A 27,230-nucleotide genomic window follows, 5' to 3' on the forward strand; every position below is an offset into this window, starting at 1 on the left:
GATCTATCCGTCCAGCATGTGCTGTTCATTGAGGTGACAAGCTTTATGTCCCTAGAGCGTGTAGCTCGTAGGGATTGTGATCTAATTACGTGGAGCATGTCCAACAGCTCTGGGTTTCACATAGCTTTGCATGTTAGGCAGAGGTCACCTCTGGGTAGATGGTATGTGACACAGTCTAGCTGTAGTTTTGTGGGATGGTCTGCATAGGGCATCTATTTGAGGCCGGTATTACCCTTTGTGAGGTATGTCTGTGTCCTTTCCAGTTACTGTAGATGTCTTGTGAGGTACATACCACATGGGGCATTGTACTCTATAATGGGTTTTCTGTGTGTGGAGTACAGGGGAACACTGACCTATACTTCCCTGGATGACACACCTTTTGTGATTATGTGTGCCACATAGACAGGTTACATGACTAGTGTGGCACTGTGACAATCAAAGGGGAGACTACTGTCCACCTGTGTCCCATGGTCTCTTATCACACCTTCAGTGTTAAGTAGACTACCACCTATGTGGTAGTTAATGGGTACTGAGTTTTTGCAAGGAGGGATGCCAATGCAGTGTCAACATTGAGCTTGAGTCCATGGCTTTGTCACCAGGCATCTGTTGCAGTAAATATGACCCTCTCTCTCTCTAGATATATATATATATATATATATATATATGTGTGTGTGTGTGTGTGTGTGTGTATACACATATACATATGAACATCCATTGGTGTACATATTGATATACATATAGGCACAAATACAGTCCACCTTTCATGGTGGGAATATTGAGTATGGGAAGGTTGTGAGGTATACAGTTATGTCATAATATTGCACAGTGTTGTGCAGAATGCATTGAAGGTGTTCTCAGCCCATGTAGCTTTAGCAGGCCTCACTGGCTGCAACACTGCAAACCTGACGAATCATACCCACAGCGTTCAACCACCACATGTCATATACCAGCGCTGTATGCTGTCTGGTTTGCCTTCAACAACATATATGTATCCACCTTTCACAATCAGTTGCAGTATGTCCCTTGATCTATGCACATGTACAGATGCTAATATATCTCACACAGACAGATCTCTCCATATGTGTGAGCCATACACACACAAGGACCACACTGTTGTAAGTCCATGTATCTCACGGCTGACCTGTTGTGCCTTGCTGCAACATGAACAGGTGTCACATGTGAGCAGACAGTAATATTAGAGGGTGTATATATAGCTGCAAATGCTTAATTACCATACTAGCCTGGCACAGCTGTTGCCAATGCCAAGCTACACGTTGATATGACTATCATGCATTTGTTACTCTGACACATTCATGGTTATATAACTGTATGCGCTACTCCCCCAAACAGACATTGTCCACACTACTGTACAGAACGCAGATAACATGGTTCAAATGTTTGACATTTAATGCTGAGCTACATATATCACAGTTATGTCCCACTGCACACAGCTACACACTGATATGTCCATGGCAGTAGTTATGGAGGGCATCTGTGCATAGATACATACTGCTGCCACATATTGATGTTTCAATGTATGTAGAGTGGTCTTCAAATACATCTACTACATGCCAGTAAACACATATCTGTTACATACCTTTCCTTTGTATGCGTTCGTATTTTTCACTTAGCTGTCTCTTTGGCGAAATGTAATAAATCTTTTTTATGTTTTATTTATTTATTTTTTTATTAGTTTATAATTTTTTTTCCACTGGTGTGGGTGGGGGTGTGAGTCTCTCTCTCACTCTCTCTGTCTCTGTGTGTGTCTCTCTCACCATCTGCAATGGGATGATTGCATGTGTGGCCAGCAGGTACAGCCTGCTTTTATAGGTATCTGTACATGTGCATGTGATGGCCTCTGCACCAATTGGTGGCCACCATTTGGTAATTGCATGCAGCCTACTGTGTGGTAATTGCAGTACTCACTGTCATAGCAACCCAATGCTATAAATTGCTATGTCAGGTAGGCGTAGCCCTTTCAGCTTCCAGAGTGGGGCCCATGCTTGTTTGCTGTGGAGACCATTGTGTAAGTCAGAAGGTTGGTATAGTTCTTATATCTGAAGCTAGGGGTGTAGCCAGTGATATAATTGTTGTACTCAGACCTGAATGTTGCCACTTCCACTACACAGTTGTCAGTGTAGAATTGTACTCACCCCTACATATGCTAACACAAGATACATAGGAGTATGTAGTTTCTTTTCTACTTATACAATTTACTGCCATACAAACGTAGTTATTGAGATGTATTCATTTGGCACATGAACTGTTTGTGAACTGCTATGCTGTGAATATTTATTCACTCACTTTTGAACAGTTTCTGCTTTTTTACTGTTGACATTAGCACATGCTGCTCAAGAAAACTGTATTAATATCTGTACTGAGTATGCCTACCTACATCCTTGGTAGACCCTGAACACACAGGTTTATTGTACATTTGGGTAGGGGTGCAGTAGGATAGAGAGCATTATGTCTTAATGTGTGAACTTTATCTTGCTGGACTTAAAGGGTTGCTGTGTACCTGTTAGTTTACCAAGGCAAGTAATCTGTCTGCATAGCTCCCAACTGTGGACCTATCCAGATGATAGCCCGAGGTTAGCCTGTTATTCTTTGTGCACCACACCAGTCTTTTCAGCACTGGAACAATGGCATTGTCACAGTTGGTTGCTACCAGTACATGGCTACATCCCTTGGTATTTCAGTGTTGTATTCCTACATAAGGGTATGCTTCTGGAACTCCTTCCAAAGCTATTTGCACAGTGTGCAACAGCAGAATAGCTGATATGCCTGTGTGTTTCTGCCTCTGCCAGGCCTCACAAACACTCAGGTACATATTTGAACAGACTCAGGGTAAAGTAGGTCGAAGTGAGGTACAAATTTACAATATTAGTAACATTAGGTTGAGACTTTGAGAGAACCAGAGCATATGGATTAATACACATTTCCTGAAGTACAAGTGGTGTCTAACTCTTACTTTTTGTCACAGTTGGGAAGTATGGCCTCTACCCTAGTCAGATATGCTAGTGTTTGTCCTGCTATAATACTGTGTGGGGGTTGTGAAGTGCTGCTGTAACATTATTTCCTGCTAGAATAGCTGGTTCTCTTTTCACTGTCATGTAATGCAATTCCACAAGAACTGCTGGTAAAGATCCACAGAACAGGATTTGTGTTATGGCATTCCTATTTGGCCTTTACATTCACTCATTCTGATGCATGATATATTGGTTTCAGCACCAATTTGTTGTATGTTTACCATGGCTCAGTGGTACTTCATGCAGTCTAGTGTGTACAAGGTCCGGGGTTCGCGACTGACAGAGGTATTTTATTTTGCTGCTGAGCAGAACAAGGGACCTGACATACAGAGTGACTAAGGCACTTTTAAGCAGTTGTAAGCAGGTTTGCATGGGTTTGCGCGATGCTTAGCTAAGTGCACACAAGCTTAGCTAAGCGCACACTCGTGCAAACCCGCTAACTTCTGCTTAAATGTGCTTACTCCCGCTAACCCCCGTGCTCATTTCTTTGAAAGAAAAGAAAATGGGGAGATAGGAAAGTGGTGAAAAAAGGGGCACAAAGAGGGAAAGACAGTAGGGAAAACAGCTCGGGATGTGCAGGACGGGTGTAGGGAAGGTCCATAGCTGCCCATTTCTTTAACAGAAACAGCTGTGCATATACTAGTAATTTGAATGGAGTTTTGAAACCTTCCACCCCTGAGAGAGGGGTGAGGACAACAAAGTATGTTGTACTGCCAATTAAATTTCTGTTTGTGTCCAGCGGACATGTGTGCGAATTGGGCAGCTATGTATGGGGTGTAATTTTTTTTTGGGTGCAGATTGCCCATTTTTTTTTTTCTGGTGAGAGTGGAATGTGGGGTAGGGGAAGTAAGTATATTTTGGGAGGTAGGTTGGGAAGGTAAACAGACAAGACAGACAAGATGCATACAGGGGCAGAGTATGACACATGGGGTGGGTAAACTCCATTGACGGGGAAGGGTGTTTGGAAATCGCAAGCCTATGAGCCCAAAGATGGCAACAGTGGAACTGAGATCCCCACCCATGGGCAGTCACCACTGCACCTTCACAGCCCGGGGATGGCTGTGCTGAGGGCTGCATAGGAGGGGAAGGCTCACCCATGAGTCACGCCACTCTTGGCTCGAGCTGGCATAGAGAATCAGCGACTGAACGCTGGATCTCCCTACACACCACAGCCCGGACCATACGGAGGGTGATAGGTGGCCCTCCTCCACCCATGCTTGCACGGGGGGGACAAGCCCCACCCCCTGCAGTGCTTCCACCCAAAGGTGGCACAGGACCTATGGAGGAGGGGATCCCGGGCTGGGCACCGGAACTGCTGGTGCCAGGTGCCATCGCCAGCTGAGGTGGGACAGGTGGGTCCACTGGGACCGGCCTTCCCATATGTTCTATGTTTAGGAGGATTTAATGACAATATGGGTTAGTAATAGCCAACAGCATTCCAGTTTAGTTGTAACAGCATACAGTAGTATTCCCATTAACCCAACACACCAGAGTTCCAACAGGTGAACAGCAAGCATAACACATGCATATATAGAACAACAGCGGACATTCCAACAGCATGCAGGCTTGATTGGTGGCAACAGGCCACCAAGATTGTGGTATGTGAACAGGGCACATGCATCAAAGTAAATGCAGATATTTAGATAACAATAGGACATGTGTCCCAACAAATGTTATGAGATTACACATACCCACTGAGGTGTGGAATTGCATTGTTTATGCACATACAGTAGGGTGTAAAAAGATACCTCCATTAACAACTTATCTATACTTATAGTTTACACTACATTCCTATTGACTGCAGTTAAATATCCCCTACATGTATTATTACACTAGGCAATGTTTGTTAAATTGTGAAATGGGTTTTGCTAGTTCTTGATATACCTGACCTGTATCTGACATACAAACTGTCCTGGATGCAGATGTTACTGCTGCATATTTATATTTTTTATTTATATTTATGTATCTACATATCTGGATGTGTTCAGGTGACATTATCAGGTATATGTTAACAGCCCCCTACATTTCTAGCAGCATACTGACATTTCTAGGGAAGACATTAACAAGCTACTCATGTGCCAGATTAACCTGTACATGCCGGCCATTAACCGACAGTTGAGGACTGTATATATGCTTAACAGCTACTGGCACTCCCTTCATCCACTTTATATGGGCCTACCCATGTGTGGGTTCACTGCACTTAATACAACAGTACTATTTCTAATATGCAAGGGTACAACAACATATCAAAGAAAGTGACACAGACACACTCCAGGAATTATACCTTCATTAATAACATTACACACTTCTCTAGTGGCTCTCTCAATTATTTGATATATCAGTGCATGCAGAGGTCTTTTATTCAATACTTTTTATACCTTTATTAATGGGTTACAACACCTTTTCATGCTGTCTCACTTATTTTATATAACAGTACATGCAGCGAATTTATTCCACACTTTTTATACCTTTATTAATGGGTTACAACACCTTTTCATGCTGTCTCACTTATTTTATTTAACAGTACATGCAGAGAATTTATTCCACACTTTTTATACCTTTATTAATGGGTTACAACACCTTTTCATGCTGTCTTACTTATTTTATATGACAGTACATGCAGAGAAGTTATTCCACACTTTTTATACCTTTAATAATGGGTTACAACACTCTTTTTCAGGCTCTCTCACTTCTTTTATATGACCACACATGCAGAATATTTACTAACCTGCCTGGTGGTGCAGCCTTAGCAGCCTATCTGCATAGGCTTGCTGATTCGGAGCATGGACACCTGCAGCTGTGAAGTAAATGAAGGGATACTGAGACATACCTATCCATAATATAGACTACAATAGCAATTCTTACATACTTCATTCCATGGCTACATACTCAGTAGTGGGGCATTTGGCATTCCACGGGCCTCCTGTATCCAGTGGTTCAGTTGGTCCTCCTTGCGTCTCCTCAGGTCTGCATGGTGGTGTCTGACCTGCTCACCAGTCCGAGGGATGCATGTGGCACTGGTGAGATCATGTGCTAACCGGTTCCAGGCTTCCGCTTTGTACTCCATGCTCTGGAACTGGCCCTGCAGGAGTCTTGCATCATGATGATGGGCAAGGAGCCAAACCATATATTTTGACTCCTCAATGCCCCACCGTTGCACTCAAAAATGAGAGCCCTCTCCAGCACCGGCCATACTGTCTGCAGATGGGAGCTACAACCAGTTATGGCAATTATTCCCACCTATGGAGCTTAAATATGCCTCATTTCCCGCACTTATTTGGATTGGCTGGTTTTGAAAAATCTCAGCTAAGAGCAAACCTGCTTAGCAATGGGTAAACTTCCATTGTCATGTTTGAGTGTGTTGGAAATGCATACATATTTAAAGCTGTCATGGCTTAGTGGTTTAGTACTGTGATTATGGTGCACAGTATCCCAGGTTCGAGGCCTGTCATTGCTTTTTATTTTACTACTGGCCAGACCAGATAGGAGGTGTGGCTGTGTTTAGCCGACTTTGCTCAGCTTTGCCCAACGTTGCTCGATGTTGCTCTACGTTGCTCTATGCTGCCCGACATTGCTCATTGTTGCGCTAGTTGGCACAATGCGCAGCTCCGCGCAAAACTATTGCACTAGTTAAAGCAGTGCTAGGCTATGAGCAGTTGCTCTACACTGCCCGACATTGTTCAATGTTGCGCTAGTTGGCGCAGTGCGCAGCTCTGCACAAACATGTTTTGTTTGCGCTAGTTGGTGCGATGCACAGCTTTGCGCAAAACTATTGCGCTAGTTAAAGCACTGCTAAGCCATGAGCAATTATACTTCACTGTGCTTAATACTAGTGGACTTTGCTTAGCAGTGTTTCACATTGCTTAAGATACGTTACTTATGCATTTATCAGTATGCATGACCATTCCACCTTCTTATATATATATATATATATATATATAAAATATTGTTCACTAAGGCACAGGCCATTTCAATGCATTTTACTAGGATTTAAAAGGTAGATGTCAGGAATTCTTTTTATGCACACATTTCCTACAGAAAATAGGTAGTGGAGTGGCGGGACTTGAACCCGGAATGCATACTCTTTGTGCGAGGGCTCTAACACTACGCTATTGCTATTTCCCTTAATTTGCATATAAATAGTTTATTATCCTCTTCAATGTCTACACTGCTAACTGTAGCTAAGCAATGGGCAAACCCGTGCATACACGTGCAAATACGGGCAGCTATGTCGGGAATTATAAAAAAAAGGAAACCTTTACATTTTTAACTTGTACAGGGATTTAGAATGTGGGGGAGTGTAGTGTTGGGTTTGTGGACATTTGAGTGGACTTGCTCATTTCTGTTGACATTTGCTGTTTATGCACTTGCAGGGGCATGGATATTTGGACTGCTCGGCAGTCTGACATGCCCCCTGCATTCGTGCAAGGTATGTGTAAGCCTTAGAGTTGAGTCAGCATGCCCTCATGAATATGCATGATGCGCTGACATCATACCCTTACTCTGCAGTGTCCATGTAAGACTTAGTTAGTCTTACACAGAGGATTAGTGAATCCCGGCCTGTAACAAAAAAATATTACAATAGTAAGAAGGTTACAGTGAATTCAGGTTGTTAAGAGAGAAATAATATAGGTTCATAGGTTCATACTAGGCTATCTGCCCTAGGGCATTTATAAGCCTAGCCAGAATGTGTTTGGCTTTCGCCATCCATTTTAAATTTATTTTGCTATGCCCTTTTTCGAGGTTAGTATACTGTGCCTCTGTCTAACAGTGACACAGAAGTGATACCCGGGGTAAACCTATGATCTCCCATCCACTCATCAAGATTCCTCTTGAAGAGAGTCAATGAGGGACTCTGCCTAACCTGGACTGGGATTTTATTCCAGAGTGAAGGGAGCCTCTGGGTTATGAATCTGTCCCTCCAGCATGTCCTATTTATTTCAGTGCTGAGGTTCAGATCTCTCAAGCACGTAGCTCAATGGGATTTGGATTTTCTGAGGTGCAGCATGTCCATTAATTCCGGGTTGGACATGGCTTTATACGTCAGGCACAGATCGCCTCTGAACAGGCGGTATGCCACTGAGTAGAGCTGGAGTTTCTTTAACCGGGCAGCATATGGCATCTGTTTGAGCCCTTTGATCCTCTTGGTGAGGTACTTTTGGGGTCTTTCCAGTTGCTGCAGGTGTCTGGTAAGGTACATCCCAAAAGGGGCATTGTACTCAATTATGGGCCTGATGAGGGATGAGTAAAGAGGCACGATGACCTCCCTGATCTAGATGTGAATCCCTTCATGATTAGGTGGGCTATATAAAATGTTTTTCTAACCACTTTGGCCACATGGTTGTCAAATGAGAGATTGCTATCAACTTGGGTCCCCAGGTCCCTAATTACTTCTTCTGTACTTAATGGATTACCACCTATGTGGTAATTTGTGGGCACTTTGTTTTACCAAAGGGATGACTATACACTTTTGGCATTTAGCTTGAGGCCATGGCTCTGGCACCAATTGTCTGTTTCTATGAGGCCCTTTTGGAGGATGCTTGTGTCGGCTGGAGAGTTGATTATGGCGCCCAGTTTGCAGTCATCTGCGAACTTGGTCAGCCACAGTCCTTCCGTGTTGGCCTGTACCTCCGAGAAATATATACCGAACAAGAGAGGTCCCAGGACTGAGCCTTGTGGGACACCACTTGTAACTGGTTTGGAGTCTGACATGGCTCCAGCAATTCTAACCATGTGGGTTCTGTCCTTGAGCCAGTTTGCAATCCATCTAGTGACATAGGGGTTTATATTTAAGCTGGTGAGCTTATCTATAATGCCCGAGTGGGGTATTGTATCGAAGGGGTCCAGGTAGGCTGTGTGGACCACCTTCCCCTCGTCAATGGCCTTGGTGACTGTTTCAAAGAAATCAACCAGGTTTAAGAGGCAGGATCTGCCCTTAACAAAGCCGAACTGGGTAGGATCCAGTGTTTGTATGTCCCCAATATCTTTATTTATGAGGTCCATGATGATCCTTTCCATAGCTTTGCAGACCAAGCTAATCAGGCTTATGGGGCGATAGTTTCCAGGATCCGTTGAGGCACCACCTTTATGGAGAGGGACCACTGTTGCTGTACGCCACTCTTTGGGCACATATCCTGTAGTAAGGCTGAGATTGAACAGTAGTTTTATGTTTGGGTTTAGCTCTTCTTGGAGTTCATGTAGGACGCAGCCCGGGACACCATCTGGTCCCATTGATGCTGCGTTTTTTGCTTTGGAGAGGGCGGCTCTTACCTGAGCATCTGAGATATCAGGGGGGCAGCACTCTGCTGGGATAGATATTTGCCCTTTTGGTGGGGAGGGGGGGAGAAGTTTCCGCTGAACCTGTCACCTAGGATGTTGGCAATGTCTGTGGGTTCAGTGTATTTTTTGTCATTTTGGACTAATTCTGAGCATATCTGGGAATTACCAACCAGATTCCTAACATAACTAAAGAAAGCCTTGTGATTATCCTTAGTGTCCTGTGCAATTTTTCTCTCGAAGCTGGCCTTAGACAATTTTATGTGTGCCCATAGTTTTTTGCTAATACTGATCAGTGATGCCTTCCCTTTTTGGGATTTTGGTCTATCATTTAGTAGCTTCCTCCTTCTATTGTATAGTTTGTTTATGGCTGGGGTCCACCAGACAGGACGTCTGCCTTTGGAGGATTGGGTCTTGGTTTTATTTGGGATCGCATGATCCATGCATTCCTGAAGGTGTTCATAGAATGCATTTATAAAGGATTCTGCGGTCTGGGCTGTATTTTCCACAGGCCTGGGGGCTTTGAAGGATTCCACCTCAGTTTTGAGGAGTGTGAAATTTGCTTTAGAGAAGTTTTTAACTGTGGTTTTCTGGGCAGGGGGTGGGGTCGAGATGTGAATATCCAGTGAGATTAGTTTATGGTCTGATCTTACCAGTGAGGGATACACTTCTGGTCTGGAGCATAGAGTCCCCATGTTGGTGATGATCAGGTCCAGTATGTTTTCCCCTCTTGTGGGAGTGGTAACAAGTTGTTCCATAGCATTTGAGTTTATAAATTCTAGGAACCTTTGGGCTAGGGTGTTGGAGCTAGAGTAATGCTCCCAGTCTATGTTTGGGTAGTTGAAGTCGCCCAATATAATGGTGTTTGGAGAGACCTTCATATTTTCCAGTGTTCTCAGGAAGGCCGAGTGGGGTTCCTGGGTTTGGGAGGGTGGTCTGTAGCAGGCTATAAACTGGAAGTCAGTTTTACCCACTGTTAGTTGCACATGGATAGTCTCTGATGCTTCGTGCTTTGCCACCAACCTGGAGGTGTGGGTATCTTTGATGAATATCGATACTTCCCCTCCTTTTGTGGTTCAGTCCAAGTTTTGGGGCCGAAAAGCATGGTATAAGGTATAACCTGGTAGTACTGGGGTGCTCTCAGGAGCCCTGAACTAGGTTTCTGTTACTGCACAGATATCGATGTTCTCCATGCTAAGGAGAGTTTCGAGTGCGTGCATCTTGAGGTTTAGACTTCTGGCATTGAGTAGCATTACTCTTAGTTTCTTATCCCTTGTGATACCTATGGAGGTGGGTTTGTCTTTTGAGCCTTGCCTAAAAAAGGCACTATGGGGGTAGCAAGAGCCTTTGCCAATATCCGAAAGCCCAGGGGTGACAGGTGCAAGCCATCCCTAGCGAAACATCGTGGCTTGTCGAGCATATCATCCCAAGCTGACAGGCATTGTATCCCCTTTGAATGACACCAGTACTTAAGCCAATTGTTGAAATTGATCATCTTGTCTTCATATTGTGGCATCATTCTTGGTGAGGGTAAGATGCTACTCAAGGTCAGGGTCATACCGGCCTGGGCTACATGCTCAGAGAGCTCCTTTATGCCTCTTTTCATGTAGTCCAGGGAGGTACGTCTCAGGTCATTCACACCAGCATGGACAATGACTGAGTCATATTTGTACTTGCCTTGGAGTGACCTGAGTGCTTGTGTTATGTGGTGGATCCTAGCGCCCGACAGGCTGCTCACCGTGACCCTCTCCTTGTTCAGCCTGGTGAGCGGGACGTCAGTGTGCCTGACGATAGAGTCACCTATTACAAGTGTATCAGGTGTGTTGTTTAGTCTTAAGGGCTGTGACTGTTTGGCACACTGGCTTTGTGAGATATGTGTTGCACGTGTTTTGTTTTGGGGTAGCGGCTGCTTGGGTGTCTGCTTTGGAGGTCTCTGCTGCTTCGGCAGATCTTAATTTAGAGCCTCCAAGTATGTTATTGTGTGATTATGTGTTTGGTTTGCTGTCGTGGTAGGTCTATGTGAGACTGGAATTGTAGTGAGTGTGGTTTCCTTCTCCTCCTGACTGGTTATGCCAGTACTGAGTTGAGAGAGCTTAGCCTCCAGTTTGGCTATATGGTTGCATCTCTCACATGTGTTGGAATTTGTTGGGAGGAGGAGAGGGTTGTCTGTGTACATGAGGCAGTTGTAACATTGCCTCAAGATTCCCAGATTCACCAGCTGGACCGGAGAGGAGATTGACAACTGACCTTTGGACATGCTAGAATAATATTGGGAATTCCTTAATAATTGAAAACCAGGCCAGTGGGGAGTGAGGGTGTAGTGCTTTTAATTTTTAGTGCTGACTTATATAATTGCTTTAGTGAGCAAGTGCCAGGTAACTTAAGTGCAATGTGTTACAGGTAACTTAAATGCAAAAACGACAAACAGTAACTTTCTTTCAAGTGAAACAAGGAAATAAGTACAGTAAGCAATGCAGATATCACTAGTGATCCACAGAAGTGCTGAGAAGCCACGTATTAGGTGGAATTAGCGTTCCAGGGAAATAACAAGCAAACAAACAACAAGCATATAAACAAAGCTAGATTCAGCAGGTCTGGATCTAGTCTATGCTATAGCAAACAAGGTGTACCAATTTCAGTAAGATACAGTTCAAATATTCAGGCACTATAAACCTTTAACCAGAAATTCCCAGCTCAGAAGGGCAGAGTCCAGCCTCTTCTCCCACAAGAGTGCAGACCACAAACCTTCTTAATGTAAAATAACTGGCCTGAAGCCCAAGTGCTTAAACCAGAACTAATACACTTTAATAATAACAGACACTGGGCTCTCAATCAGCAGTTCCCAACTTAGAAGGATGAAAGCTAACTGTCCTGCCACCACAGTGCATGCCACAAACCTTCCTAATGTAAAACAACTGGTCTGAAGCCCAAGTGCTTAATCCAAAAGACTTAGAATGATAGCTACACTTTAATCAAGTTACTACCAAGCAGTAATAAATACAATTGAATACTTTAGAGAATGCCTGGATTAGTGCTCAAGTTACACAAACAAAGCTAGATCCAGCAGGCCCGAATCCAGTCTATGCCACAGCAAACAAGGCGCACCAACTTCAGTAAGAAGCAGTTCAGATATGCATGCACTATAAGCCTTCAACCAGAAATTCCAAGCTCAGAAGGGCAGAGTCCAGCCTCTCCTCCCACAAGAGTGCAGACCACGAACCCTCTTAATGTAAAATAACTGGCCTTAAAGCCCAAGTGCTTAAACCAGAATTAATACACTTATATGATACAAATTTTATGATATAAAATGTGTTGTGAAGTACTGTGTACAAAGTTAAACCATACAACATATAACTTTGAGCAAAGCAATATATATGGGCAATATCTCAATCACACAGTTACAGGTCAATTAAGAAAGAAAAAAGAAAACACAGACCTTAGTAAATAAAGGTATGCTTTCTGGTGATTGATAATGATAATAATATACACAGTTACAGGACTCCAAAAACAACGCTGAAAAGCAAGTATTCCAATTCTGCTTTTAACATTGGAACTGATAATAAGCAGCACACTTTTAACAGTAATGCTGATGAGCAAGCATACCAACTCCATATTTATCAATAAACTGGCCATGATATTGCATATGCATGTCTTCAAATTTTCTGAGGTAGCTTGTTTATCCAATTACTGTAGACTATAGAGAAATACAGGCAAAGGCATGCCACTAAAATTACTGAGTTAGCTCCTTTATCCAGGTTACACTAGCCTATACAAGCAATATTAGCAACAGCATCAGTAGTCGATTAGCTGCATGTAGAAGTTAAACCTGAGTGCTTTTCTTAAATACAGTATAGTAGCAGCATAGCACAAGTATAAAGCAGTATTTCCAGAAAATACACAGTTAAATGTTGCTTTTAAATAGTTAGAATAATGAATAGTTCTTGCATTGAAAACGTGTGCTAAGTCCCAGTGGTATTAGCTTAGTCACTGGGATAATGTTCATCTTGTCAAAATACTACCAGGTAATAGTCATTTTAAGTAATAAAAACACAGTGTATTCCATTCAGCTGTGTTAAATCTGAAGTGTATCTGTCTAATGTTGCATGAGTAGCATACTTACCAACAGATACTCTAGCACTTTATGGTAATTATTATTAATGTCTGAAGAAAATGAACAATTTTTTAGCTGTTGTGCCACTCTTGTATGGAAACACTGTAACCCACATAAATCTTTAATAATAAATAGAGTTTAGAATCTTATACTGTTGATACAATTAATGATCAATGTAATGATACAATTTTACTAAAGTCAAAGTCCTTTTAGCTAATGTTATCGTGGTCTTTTTAATCAGTAGATCTACTGTTTAATGTATGTTTAGAATTAAAATTTCCTAACTTTTTTTTTTTTTGCTCTTGAGACACAATATTTAACTGCAGCTTACATCCATGACTAGTATCAGGAGATTCAATAAGACCTACAAAGTAGGAATGAATTTTAGATTTAGTAAGCACCATGTAGAGGCATGCAGCCATGCACAAACAAGGTAAACACAGTGCCATGCTAATTACAGCATAAGCAGCTGAATTGCATGCTAATCAACCAATCCAACATGGTGGAGCTATTCAATAAGCTATAAAGCATCCATGCAACTCCATGCTGTTTTTTCCTGAGAACTCCAAAACGTTTGGAATACAGCCATAGAAAGGAGTCTACATGGACAGAATATTAGGGCTGCTGCAACTTTAATTTATTCGTATGTGCTACAATGTGAAGCCAGTGCTGCTGCTGCTAATAAGCCTAGGTGAGAAGGAGAAGAGTTTTCAAGCCCCGTTTAACTTTTCACAACCTACATGATGTGAAAATTGTAGAGGGCTACAGGGTGGACAGGGACACATTACAGGAACTCTGCGACCTCTGCCATCCTCATCTCAGAGCCAGAGCCAGTGCCAGCTCAGCGGAACCCATCCCAGTGGAAACAAAGATATGTATAGCACTTAAAATCTTAGCTACAGGTACCTTTCAGAGACCAACAGGGGACATGTCACAGGCATCAGCATCCAGGATCCTCCACCATTTCCTGAATGCAGAAATATGCAAGAGTTCTATCATGTAGCACACTACCCCGAAGTACTGGGTGCCATAGACTGCACACATATAGAAAAGAAGGCACCACCTGGGGAACAGGGTAGGCTCTACATAAACAGAAAGGGCTACCACTCTATCAACTGCCACGTTGTGTGTATTGCTAAGGGAACATCTTGAACACATGTGCTGGCAACCCTGGCAGTTACCAAGACTCACATATCTGGCACACCTGTTAACTGAACCAGATGTTTGCTAGGGGGGATATCCCACTGGGTGATTTACTGGGGATGCAGGCTATGCACTGGAACTGTGGTTGATGACAGCCATCAGAAATGCACACACATCCATGGAAGGATATCATAATGAGGCACACACTCAAACCATAAATATCATAGAGCATATGTTTGGGCTGCTGAAGTCACGGTTCCATTGCCTAGATACATCTGGGGGAGCCCTACAGTAAAATTCACAGACATGTGCAGAAATATTCACAGTATGTGCCACACTACACAACATAATCCTGAGGAAACAGCTTCAGCAGGTTCAGCAAGGGGAATGGGCACACATCCCACCACAAACACCAAGGTTGCCACAGCGACAGGCAGATGAGGAATCAGGGGGGACCACCATCTGCTGTGGGTATAGGCAGATGTAGGCGAGTTCAGTTTGCCCTTGCATTGGCTAAGAGACAATGCATAGCATACTTACTCACCATGTAGGGGCCCAAAACCTTCTATTTACTCACATACATGTAGTAACATGTATGCTAAGTAATTCACACAACCATTACCTCCCCATGTATTGGCTGTGTACTGCTTGTATCAGACAGAGTCAGCCCTGAACTAAAACTGTGGCAGTTGCTGAATTGTAGTTACAAGATAAGTCATGAACCTGGACTGTATTGTTTAATAATATGAATGTGTGCTATATATTCTTGCATTTCATTAGTTGGTACGGTAAGCAAGTAAAAGGTCAGAGATTTGTACAGAAATTACCTTAACATGTGAGAGCAGAGATGTATTTAACTTATATGTGGGTATTACTAAGTAGTAGGCCACAGGCATCAAAGATTCACACAGTCATACCTCTCAAAAACAATGATGGTCACTGCATTCCCTCAGTTTAGCACCATACATTTGTACTGGAAAATCATTAAAGAAAGAAGTTAGAAAGTAAGGATACACATTCCAGTTTCTGACTTCACAGCCCCCACAAGAGCATTCACTATAAATATATAGGCCAATATAAGTTAAAGCTACAATTACCAGTTAACACCAGAAATGCAGATATACTAAGCTCTACGTTAGCTATGCACCCTGAGCATCAGACACACAGCTTATGTATTCCTGAATACAAAATATAGAAAACAGGGATATGGCACAATTATCATCACTTGCACAAGTTGTTGTGTGGGAGGGAGAAGCAGGAAGCCTAGGCTGACACAAAAGGTTGGTGAGTGTGTGTGAGTAAGAAAGAGAAGCAGGCAGATATTTGGATAAATCAACAAATGACCAATGAAACAAATGACTAACTGTTTTTTTTGTATGTGTGTGTGTGTGCGTGTGTGTGTGTGTGTGTGTGTGTGTGTGTGTGTGTGTGTGTGTGTGTGTGTGTGTGTGTGTGTGTGTGTATGTGTGTGTGTGTGTGTGTGTGTGTGTGTGTCTGTCTGTAGGGGTCCTCCACATGAAATCTGTGTGTGAGTGTCTGCATGAATACAGCCAAGTTCTGTGCTGGCTTTACATGTTGGTATGTCGGACAGGTGTGAGCCATGCATGGTAGAAGTGACAGTTCATCACTGTCATCCCCAACCATCAGAAATGGCTCTTCCAGGAGTTGCACTGGCATGTTCATGCCCACAGTCAAATGCAGTGCTGCTACCTGAAAATGACTGATGTCTGCTGGACAAGCTCACTTCATGGGGATGCCCAGGGCCATGATCACATGGCCTGCCACATCTGGATGTGGACAGCACACTCACTAATGGAGCACTGAAAGTACTGCCACTATGGGAGAGTGATTGGTCACAGTCACATTGGCTGACAGCAGATGATATGGCTCAGCTACACCCATAAAGATGTTGTTCCCCTCCTAGCAGAAGTTCCATCACAGACAATGCTCGTTCCATGACAGATATCTCTCAGTCCATCACAGACACCCCTTCTTCCAACATGTCATTCATTCAATCCATAGAACTGGCAACATGGTGGAGACAGTCATGCATGTCAGACTGTGTGACATCTACAACCCTAAGCATTTGTCTGGAGCACCAATGGGAACATGCCTGTACCTCCATGATGGCCCTAAGCATATATTGAGTTGCACGGGAAGACACACCTGCACAAGGTGTAGGATGGACAGCAGGCCCCCTCCAAGCATCTCTATCAACCCTCTTGCATGGCTTCTCACCCACAGTTTGGCTATGGCCAGAATCAATAGGCACAGAAGCAACAGTAGCCACACTTCCCTGATCCATGGCCTCGCCTTCCACCTGTCCAATATCTGAGGGCTCACTGGAATAGGGAGGTGTAGGCCTACTGGCTGTGTCTGATGGAATTGCAAGGGATGGCTGTATGTCAATATCAGTGTCAGACTCAACCTCTGCACCCCCTGACTGTGCCTCAGTTTGGCCATCATCATCATCATCATCATCATCATCATCATCAGAGTCTCCTGATCGGACATCAGATGGCAAAGGGCCAGCACTTCCACTGATGAAAAGCAACAAATACAAGAAAAAATGAATACCTACACTACTATAGTCCAATATATGCTAGCAAAGTAACAGTGCTGCCACTATTACAGACAGTGCAACAATATGTACAACAGCCCTGACATCAACAGCAAACAATAAAATGTTTCTTTAAATTGCTCAGCAGTACTGACATATAAATGTTTGGTTTACCATCTGCAGATGAAATACTTCTCTGCAATCCAGACAGTCCTCGAAGATGTTAAGAAAATAATAAGGGCAACATCATCACAATTAACAGTAACACATGGGGTAATACATTTGCCTCTTTATACGTCCATTCACTATACTTTCAACAAGAACATGACTGGTAACTTCAACCTAAGCTAATAAGTGTAGCAATCTTCAACCCCTCCCTAAAAAAATACATGTGACACAGAAGTAACTTATTGATTGCAAGAGTTTTACTATACAACAGTTTTCAAGTGTTGAGATACTAAAGTCTACCTGGGATGCCCTCCTGGGATGTGTTTGCTGTCTCTGAAACTATTGCTCTGATATCCAGCACATTCTGTACTGCACTCTCCTGGGAGCTGTCTGGATCACTGATATTGTCTAGGAACTCTTCAGTAGGTATTAGTGGTGGTTCATGGCCCACTGCAGCTGCTCTTCTCCATGCAAATGTGATCATGTTAGTGCCCCTGTTGTGTACCTGCTCATATGTACTGCTTTGGTCACCCATGATATTCAGATCATCCACTATTTGTTGTCAAATTTCCATCCTACGTGCATATCTCCCCATTCCCTTTCCAGCAGAAAAGCACCATTTTGCCTAAAGGCATCCAGTATAACCTGGTTCTCAGCATCAGTGAAGGTGGGTCTCCAAGGATTGACATGCCTGGGTGGCATACTCCTAGGTGCCCTAAAAGTCAACAGAAGGAGAATACAAATAAGTATCACACAAAAATGAAATAATTGTTTACAGATAAAACAGAAAAGGCAGCCACTCAGTATTACCCCCTAGAGAAACATACAACAGTCTACAGATGTGAAAAACGAACAACAGGCAGAATGCAAAACAAGGAGAGTAACCAGAGCAACATATCCTTGTTTGTACCATAACAGAAACTCACCTTTTCTCCCCCCCAAAAGAACGGTGTACCCTTGTTAGTGCCATAACAGTAACTCACCTTTGCACTCCCAAAAGAACAGTGCACCCTTGTCTGTGCCATAACAGTAAATCACCTTTGTTCCCCCTGCCAAAAGAACAGGAAAAGGCCACATTTTGCTAACAAACCATATTTGAAATGCTAAAGGTCCTGTCAAAGGAACTGTCCCTGAAATATTTGCATATATTTATCACACAGCATTCCATTTGCATATATTGACATCATGTGTACCTCTGAAATGGCTTGACAAACATGTCTATGTCATCAGTACACTTTTCACTAATGCAAACAGATAAACGTGTAAAACCCATTGTTTCAGATTTTCTTACATACATTCCAGCATTTGCAGTATGTAGCTGACAAAATGGAAGCATTCCTTCTGAAGTTCAGTACTTCTCTGTACTAATATATCCTAAAGAAACTGCTTATGTGCAATCTTCCCAACATAAACAAGTCTCCTCACCACCAGTTTGCCAAGCTACATGGTTGTCTTTTTAAACGGTGTAGATTCAGAGCTGTTAGCATGGTGACGATGCAAATGAGGTATGACCTCATTAGAACTGCTGGATCCCAAATACTTGGACCCATGTAGGAGTTGTAAATGTAGTGCAGTACTCCCTCAGTGTTTGGTTTTATTGGATTGCAGCTGTGAATGATTAGTGGCTGAGAGAAAGAAAATACAACAGCACTTCAGGCTGCCTTACATCTACTATGTGTGGCAGGTTAGATCTACAAAGTATTAGATGTATGGCTGGAAATGTAAGTAAGCAGCACACAATTCATAGGTTGCATTCCTTAACATCCAACCTGGCCTTCATTTGTTGGCAACTGCATATGATATTTCCACACAATACCCTCACATATTTTAAGGCCAATGGTATATAATGGCTTACACACTGCAGTCTCAGAATACTGGTCATATAAATGAAGACTGGCCAACAAACACAGAAATGTAAGACAGAGCTGTATATTTGGAAGCAGTACTCATGACAAGTTGTGTAATCACTAGGTGCACTACATCCAATAAATCAGATGTACAAATAACAATTGTATGGTTTGATATCATGTGTACCTCTTGGAAGTTTTATTGGTCCCTTGTTGATTGTGGCACCATCTTTGAATCTTGGCATTTGTTCTTGCTGCTGTGCATCCCTGCTCATGGTGTTCTCACAACTAAGTATTTGTGGAAAGAAACTGCAATTTGCTCATTATTTTCATTGCTGTATTGGAGTTTGTCTCTGTTTTAAATTGTGAAATCTGCATTTTCTCTGTGATTGTTTACCAAACTTTGATTGTTTTCTTTTTTTACATATACTACTGTATTTAGGGAAAGTGTAATTAGGCAGCATAGGATGGTGGTTTGTAGGATGACGTTGGTGATCAAGAAGAGGAGGAGGAGTGTGAGGGCAGCACCAAGGATCAAATGGTGAAAACTGAAAAAGGGTAATTGTGAGGTGGAGTTCAGGGATGAGTTAAGACAGGCACTGTGCGGCAGTGAAGAGTTACTAAATAGCTGGGTAACTACAGAAGAGCTAATAAGGGAGATGGCTATAAAGGTGCTTGGTATGACATTTGGACAGAGGAAGGACGACAAGGAGACATGGTGGGGAATGAGGAAGTACAGGAGAGTATACAGAGAAAGAGGCTGGCAAAGAAGAAATGGGATTGTCAATGAGATGAAGAAAGTAGACAGGAGTATAAGGAGATGAGGTGCATGGCAAAGAGAGAGGTGACGAAGGCTAAGGAAAAGGCATATGAAGAGTTGTATGAAAGGTTGGACGCTAAGGAGGGAGAAAAGGACCTGTACCGATTCGCTAGACAGAGGGACTGAGCTAGGAAAGATGTGGAGCAGGTAAAGGTGATAAAGGATAAAGAGGGAAACATACTCACAAGCAAGGAGAGGGCATTGAGGAGATGGAAACAGTACTTTGAGGGGTTGATGAATGAAGAAAATGAGAGGGAGAGAAGGTTGGATGATGTAGGGATAGTGAATCATGAAGTACAATGGATTAGCAAGGAGGAAGTAAGAATAGCTATGAAGAGGATGAAGAATTGAAAGGCTGCTCGTCCAGATGACATACCTGTGGAAGCATGGAGGTGTTTAGGTGAAATGGCAGCGGAGTTTTTAACCAGATTGTTTAATGAAATCTTGTTAAGTGAGAGGATGCCTGAGGAATGGAGAAAAAGTGTTTTGGTACCGATTTTTAAGAATAAGGGTGATGTGCAGAGCTGTAGTAACTACAGAGGGATTAAATTGATCAGTCACAGCATGAAGTTATGGGAAAGAGTAGTGGAAGTTAGGTTAAGAAGGGACATGATGATTAGTGATCAGCAGTATGGTTTCATGCAGGGAAAGAGCACTACAGCTGCAATGTTTGCTCTGAGAGTGTTGATGGAGAAGTACAGAGAATGTCAGAAGGAGTTGCATTGTGTTTTTGTAGACTTAGAGAAAGCATATGACAGGGTGCCTAGAGAGGAGTTGTGGTATTGTATGAGGAAGTCAGGAGTGTCAGAGAAGTATGTAAGAGTGGTACAGGATATGTACGAGGGTAGTGTGACAGTGGTGAGGTCTGCTGTGGGAGTGACGGATGCGTTTAAGGTGGAGGTGGGGTTACATCAAGGATCAGCTCTGAGCCCTTTCTTATTTGCAATGGTGATGGACAGGTTGACAGACGAGATCAGACAGGAGTCCCCGTGGACTATGATGTTTGCAGATGACATTGTGATCTATAGTGAGAGTAGGGAACAGGTGGACAAGACCCTGGAGAGATGGAGATATGCTCTAGAGAGAAGAGGAATGAAGGTCAGCAGGACTAAGACAGAATATATGTGTGTGAATGAGAGGGAGGATAGAGGAATGGTGAGGATGTAAGGATTAGAGGTGGTGAAGGTGGATGAGTTTAAATACTTGGGGTCAATAGTTCAGAGTAATGGTGAGTGTGGAAGAGAGGTGAAGAAGAGAGTACATGCAGGATGGAGTGGGTGGAGAAGAGTGTCAGGAGTGATTTGTGACAGACGAGTACCTGTAAGAGTGAAAGGGAAGGTCTACAAGAGGGTAATGAGACCAGCTATGTTATATGGGTTGGAGACAGTGGCATTGACAAAAAGGCAGGAGTTTGAGCTGGATGTGGCAGAGTTAAAGATGTTAAGATTTGCACTGGGTATGACGAGGGTGGACAGGATTGGGAATAAGTATATTAGAGGGTCAGCCCAAGTTGGAAGGTTTGAAGACAAAGCCAGAGAGACAAGATTACGTTGGTTTGGACATGTGCTGAGGAGGGATGCTGAGTATATTGGGAAAAAGATGCTAAGGATGAAGCTACCAGGTAACAGGAAAAGAGGAAGGCCTAAGATAAGGTTTATGGATGTGGTGAGAGAGGACATGAAGGTGGTTGGTGTGACAGAGCAAGATGCAGAGGACAGGAAGAAATGGAAACAGGTGATCCACTGTGGTGACCCCTAACGGGAACAGCCGAAAGAAGATGATGATGACTGTATTTTTAATAATTTGCAATATATATTGCCAGAACTATGCAGTGGTTAGGGTATCGTAATTATGTGTTTAGTGTAACCTCTCTTGCTGCATGCTTGCTGGCAAGCAGGTTTTGAAATCTGTTATTCAAACAGTTGTACTTTTTATATTTGTGCTGGACTTTTGTCATTATATCCAATTGCGTTAGCTGTATTGCCTCTGATAATATTTATCTGCAACCTATCTACTGCGTTTCAGCACATATCCTATTTGTAGGTCAGCACATTCTGTCACCAGATAAGCATAAATTGGACTTTGTTGCCTGAACTGTGTAGTGATTTAGATGTAACATAACTATCTGGTATAGTTTTTGCTTTGTTGCAGAGTGTTGAAGGGCATTTATGGCTGTTCTCTTTGTAACTGGATGCCTATGCGGTAACAGCCATGCCACCTCATACCTGCTCTCCCTGTTTAAATGCTAATTGATTGTTTTATTCAGTTGAAACTATTGTTTGTTTAGTTGACATGCTGTGAAATCCCTAACTGCTGATATAATTGCTAGGCACACAATACATTACATTTGAACTGTTGCTCCGTGCTAGTTGTTTATTTGTAAAACTCTGCTTTACTATTGTATAATACTGTTTGCTCCTCTTATTTGATTAGTATTTCTTGTGTTTCTACTGGCCCCATCCCTTACCCTGAACAGCCTTTCACTAATCAACCCTTTTTTTCTATATGTATCCATAGCTATCTCCTCCCATTACCCATATTCCTGCCTCTGAAACAGCCCTGCTGGGAGTCTTATACCTTCTGCATTATCTGCCCTGAAACCAAGTGTCTCACTGATACTTGAAAAGACCTAAAGAAATATATTTAAAGTATGTATTGTACTGTTTGGTTAAAACTATATTTTTAGTCAACGTACCCTAGCCCTTGTTAATTTGCTTCGTGGTCGCTCTTTTCCAGGGTCGCCAGCAGCAAAACCCCATCCCTCTTTGCTTCTGAATTATACCCTCTTAGTTATCCACTCTGCTGTCCTCACTCACTTGATAGACTTTTCTTTTCACTTTTTCTGTCCTTTCTCAGCCTTTTAAATCCTTTCACCTTTCCCCTTCTTTCCTCTAACTACTCTACTCTACTATCCCTTTTCTTTATTGCACTCTTCTTATCTATTACCCTCTATTGCTGTATTCCTGCAGCTTTTCTGTGATTTCCCTACCTCATTTCTGCTCTTTGTCACCCCTGATTTAACCTCCCCCTATTCCTTTACTGTTCTTTTCTTTGCTTGATTGATTGACTATTTTTCTGCATTTTCGTGACTCAGGGGCTAGCCCAAATCCATTTGCCCTCGCTACACTCGGGCTCACTTCACTCACCTACCCTGAGCCCATTCCCACCCACCCCATTACAATTTCCTTTATACCATCCACTCCTACCCCTTTCTGTTCTCATCAGCCAGTAACTGACCACTTCTTGTCTAACTTAAAATTTACATCACGTCCTTCCCTAACTATCACACCCAGCCTAAAACCTCTACACCCTCATACTAATCATGTTACACCGTATTCTTGCCACAATACTCCTCATATTTCTCTCTAATCTCAGTTCATATCACTCCCACCTCCCTTATCCTCCAATACACTCTCCTGCCTCCTACACCTATGATAATCAACCAACTAAATCCTTCTATCATATCTCATCAACTCTACTCAACCTCTTCACCTCATGCCCACATAAACTGTGTATACTTCAACTCCTCTCTCCTATTGACAAATCTAAAACCAAGCTACACAAACTACTTACATTTATCACATCACACTCTCTTCCCACTATACCTCTCAACCTGAAAACATCAAAAAGCTGGACAAGGCCCATGAAAAGTAGGTACAAATCTGTACACTGATTAACATAAAAATTGCATACATAATTGTGTAATCCCGCCCATTCCAGTGGAATTGTGGGATACCAACTTTCAAATGCAAACTGAAGAACAGACAACCAAAATATGGCACTAGCATTCCCCTGCAGCCATTCCAATGTCCCATTACCTGGCTATTTTGCCCCATTTACCATAAACACTAATGTGTGCATACTGCTTTACTAATACAATGATTATTTGGATTTTATTTTTTACATTTTACAGCCCAATGCACAAACACCAATAGGCATATGCTAAATAAAGCAACACTGTCCCACAATGAAAATAGACTTGGCATTAAAACTTCTCTGCCCTTGAAACTCACATTCATTGAAACAGCATTGAAACCCACACAACATTAAAAAAAAATGCATCAGGCCAGTGGTGGATAAAGATTACCTATGGGCTGTTTTCAAATCAATGGCCCCTTGCACACAAAAGAAACATACATGTTTTCATTGATGCACCTTCCTGACTTTATTAAATTATATTCCTTCTATAATGCAGCACACTTGTTAGAGCACATTTTACATTTGTTTGAACATTTTTCCAGTAAGCTGTAGGCAATGAAACAAAATGCATGAATGAACCAATAATGAGAAAACTGCCCAATTCAGAACATTTCCATCATAAAAGTCTACTTCCACAGTGTCCACACCCACTCTATAAATAGAATGACAGTAGAGTAAGCCATATGCATCTTGCACAGCTTCTCACACTTATGTTCAATTTCAGGTAGGAATTAAATTTCTTGTGTTTTAATCTGCAGGACACTTGGCAAAAACTCTTAAAAATTAGTCAAGAACAACATTTAAATTTCAGATAAAGTTCTCTTTAATAATGAATCTCTTTCTGAACAATCCTGAAAGTTGAACTACTCTAACAGAACAATATCTCTAAGAATTAAATATATTTAAACCCCCTACTGCAATAGAAAGCAAAAGAGAGGACTCATACAGAACCAAAACAAGGAGCCTTTATTCCTGCCTCTAAATAGCAGAAAAATCTGGAGAGACTGATATAATGCAATTTTGTATTTTATGGAAAACACTAGAATACACACATTGTTATTTAAGGAACATTACTTGAGAATGCTAATAAGAGTCCTGGCTCATACAATTTTGTTATTAAGTCTGAAACAGATCAGCCAGATGCCTCTGCTACAGAAACATGATGGGCTCCTATGAGGGCAACATAACTGTGCTGAATCTAGGACATATATAGCCAATGGTTATCACCCTACATCAAGAACTTTTCCATACCCCTAATCACACTGTCAGCAGAAACATGCATCTAAAAGTATAGATACATATTTAAAACACTCCTGTACCATCTTGGTGTTAGCCTAATCTAAACCTCCAATGCTCAGTAGACACAAATGATTTAGAAAGAAAGTTTCATGAAGAGTTACAGGAACAAGGCACAGCAAAATTCTGGATTGGATTTGGATGACAGACAGTCTATTGTAGAATTAATACACACACACAAATGGGTCCTAAAAAGAAAATGCCAGCTACAGAAAAGGAGAAAAAAATCTTAAATATATGCTTTCTTTAGTTATGCTTATTCTAATGACAAACATTACTGTATAATATGCTGCAAGAAACATTAAACAGTTAAAATACTTGGATCAGTAAAGTTTATGACTTTCAATAATGAAAGCAGATTAACCGAGACCCACAGGTTATGTGTAAAGGCATGTATGCAAATTAATGTTATAAGACAATTGAAATGGGTTAAGAAAATATAATTTGCTAGCATTTAAATGCTGTAATGTAGTCTTATCAAAGCAAGCTAATTACACCTCCTTAAGTAAACATTTTTTGTATATATTTAAATTTCTGCAACAAACTAGTAAAGACTGCCAGTTAACTTCATATATGTTACAGAAACACACTAAGCAACATACTTGAGAAGTATTTAAGAATCATCCCTAGTGACAAACACAAATATTTTGAACATCAAGAATCAAGATCAAAGTAATCAAAGTGGAGAAATGCCAGTTCAGTTTAATACAATGGACTAGAGCCATAGCTGTTTCATCTAGTGCCAAATGCCAATCCCTAAACTAGCAAACTAGTACCCTTCAATTCTATGCCGAGTACAAAAAAAAGTCTCTTCTCTGACCAGGCATCATCAAGGTCCTAAAGAGTGTGTACATGAAGTATAGAAGCAACTGATTTGCTTCAGTCCTGATTGAAAACTATTTCTGTACTGGCATTGAGAAATGTAGGTGTAGAAATTAATGCACTACCAACTGAATGGCATCAGCAGATTGTACCCAGGGCAGCTGCCACCTTCGCTACACCCTATCTATGTTACTATACTGGACAAGGCATTAGCTGCAAACACTGAGATTTCTATATACACCTGCTTATATACCTTGGGCAAGTAAGTTGACTTTCTTGCTATTTAAATTATTGTCTAAAGAGAATTCTGGTGACAGTACACACTCCCCTTTGCAATTCTGCTGAATGGAGCTCAAAGTACACACTTCCCCCTTGCAATTCTGCTGAACAGAGCTCACACACACTCCCCCCCTGCAGTTCTGACTAACAACACTTCTTAAATGGCTTAGTGCTTGCTTCTGTAATATGGGCTATATGGCAAAGGAACTTCACACATCTGCTATGCTTATTGCTTATGGAACTTCACACACATCTTACTTCCAATTCTGCTGAATGGAGCACTGACTGAGGGGCAACACTTTTTAAACGGAGGTTCACACACACTTCTGCCAAGTAATACTGTTTCTTTAATACAGAAAACGGGAGCAGAACTTCTTACATCTGTTTCTATAATAGAACAAATAGCAACAGAACACACACTTTAAGCACTAAGCAGCAGAACTTGCCTTACTTCTGTAATAAAACAAATGGCAACGGAACACCCACACTTTTGCTTCATGCCTACTTTACTTCTCCAATACAACAAACGACAACGGAACTTTTAACATCTGTAAATGGAGCTCTGAAGCTGAAAGACACAACAACAACATTACAATTCTGTGAACGGCGCTCTATACACACTTTTCTAATCTGTAAACAAAGCTCTACACACACTTCTGTAATCTATAAAGGCAGCTCTGAACTTTACAGTTCTGTGAACATCACTTCAGAGCTCTGACTGACTGGCAGCACTTCTTGTAAACGGAGCTCTGATTGGCAGGACATCTACACAGTACACACACATTTCTGTAAATGCAGTACTTCTACAGGCAGGCAGGCATACACATTTCTGTAAAAGGAGCGGTAACAGCGCTTCTGCTTACAATAAATTTCTGTAAAAACTACTCTACTGAGACTCACTGGTCTCTCTCTCTCTCTGTTTAATTTCTGCCGTTAGCGGAATACACAGTTCTATTTTTGCTGGGCTGTAGAAAGTGAACCAGATAGCATAAGCATACATTACATACAATTCTTTTTTTTTTTCTTACCTGCTTATGCTGAGCCCATTTCTTATCTTTACCTGCAGCATGTAGAAAACATTTAAATTGTTGCACCAGTGCTGCTGCTATATTTCCTGAGTTCCTGCCAAAACAGTTAAAAAAATAACGTCCATTCCAATGGAGTTGAGATGTCATTCACG

The sequence above is a fragment of the Protopterus annectens genome, chromosome 2.part2, assembly GCF_019279795.1.
Source record: "Protopterus annectens isolate FY-2018-M chromosome 2.part2, PAN1.0, whole genome shotgun sequence".
Lineage (NCBI taxonomy): Eukaryota > Metazoa > Chordata > Ceratodontiformes > Protopteridae > Protopterus > Protopterus annectens.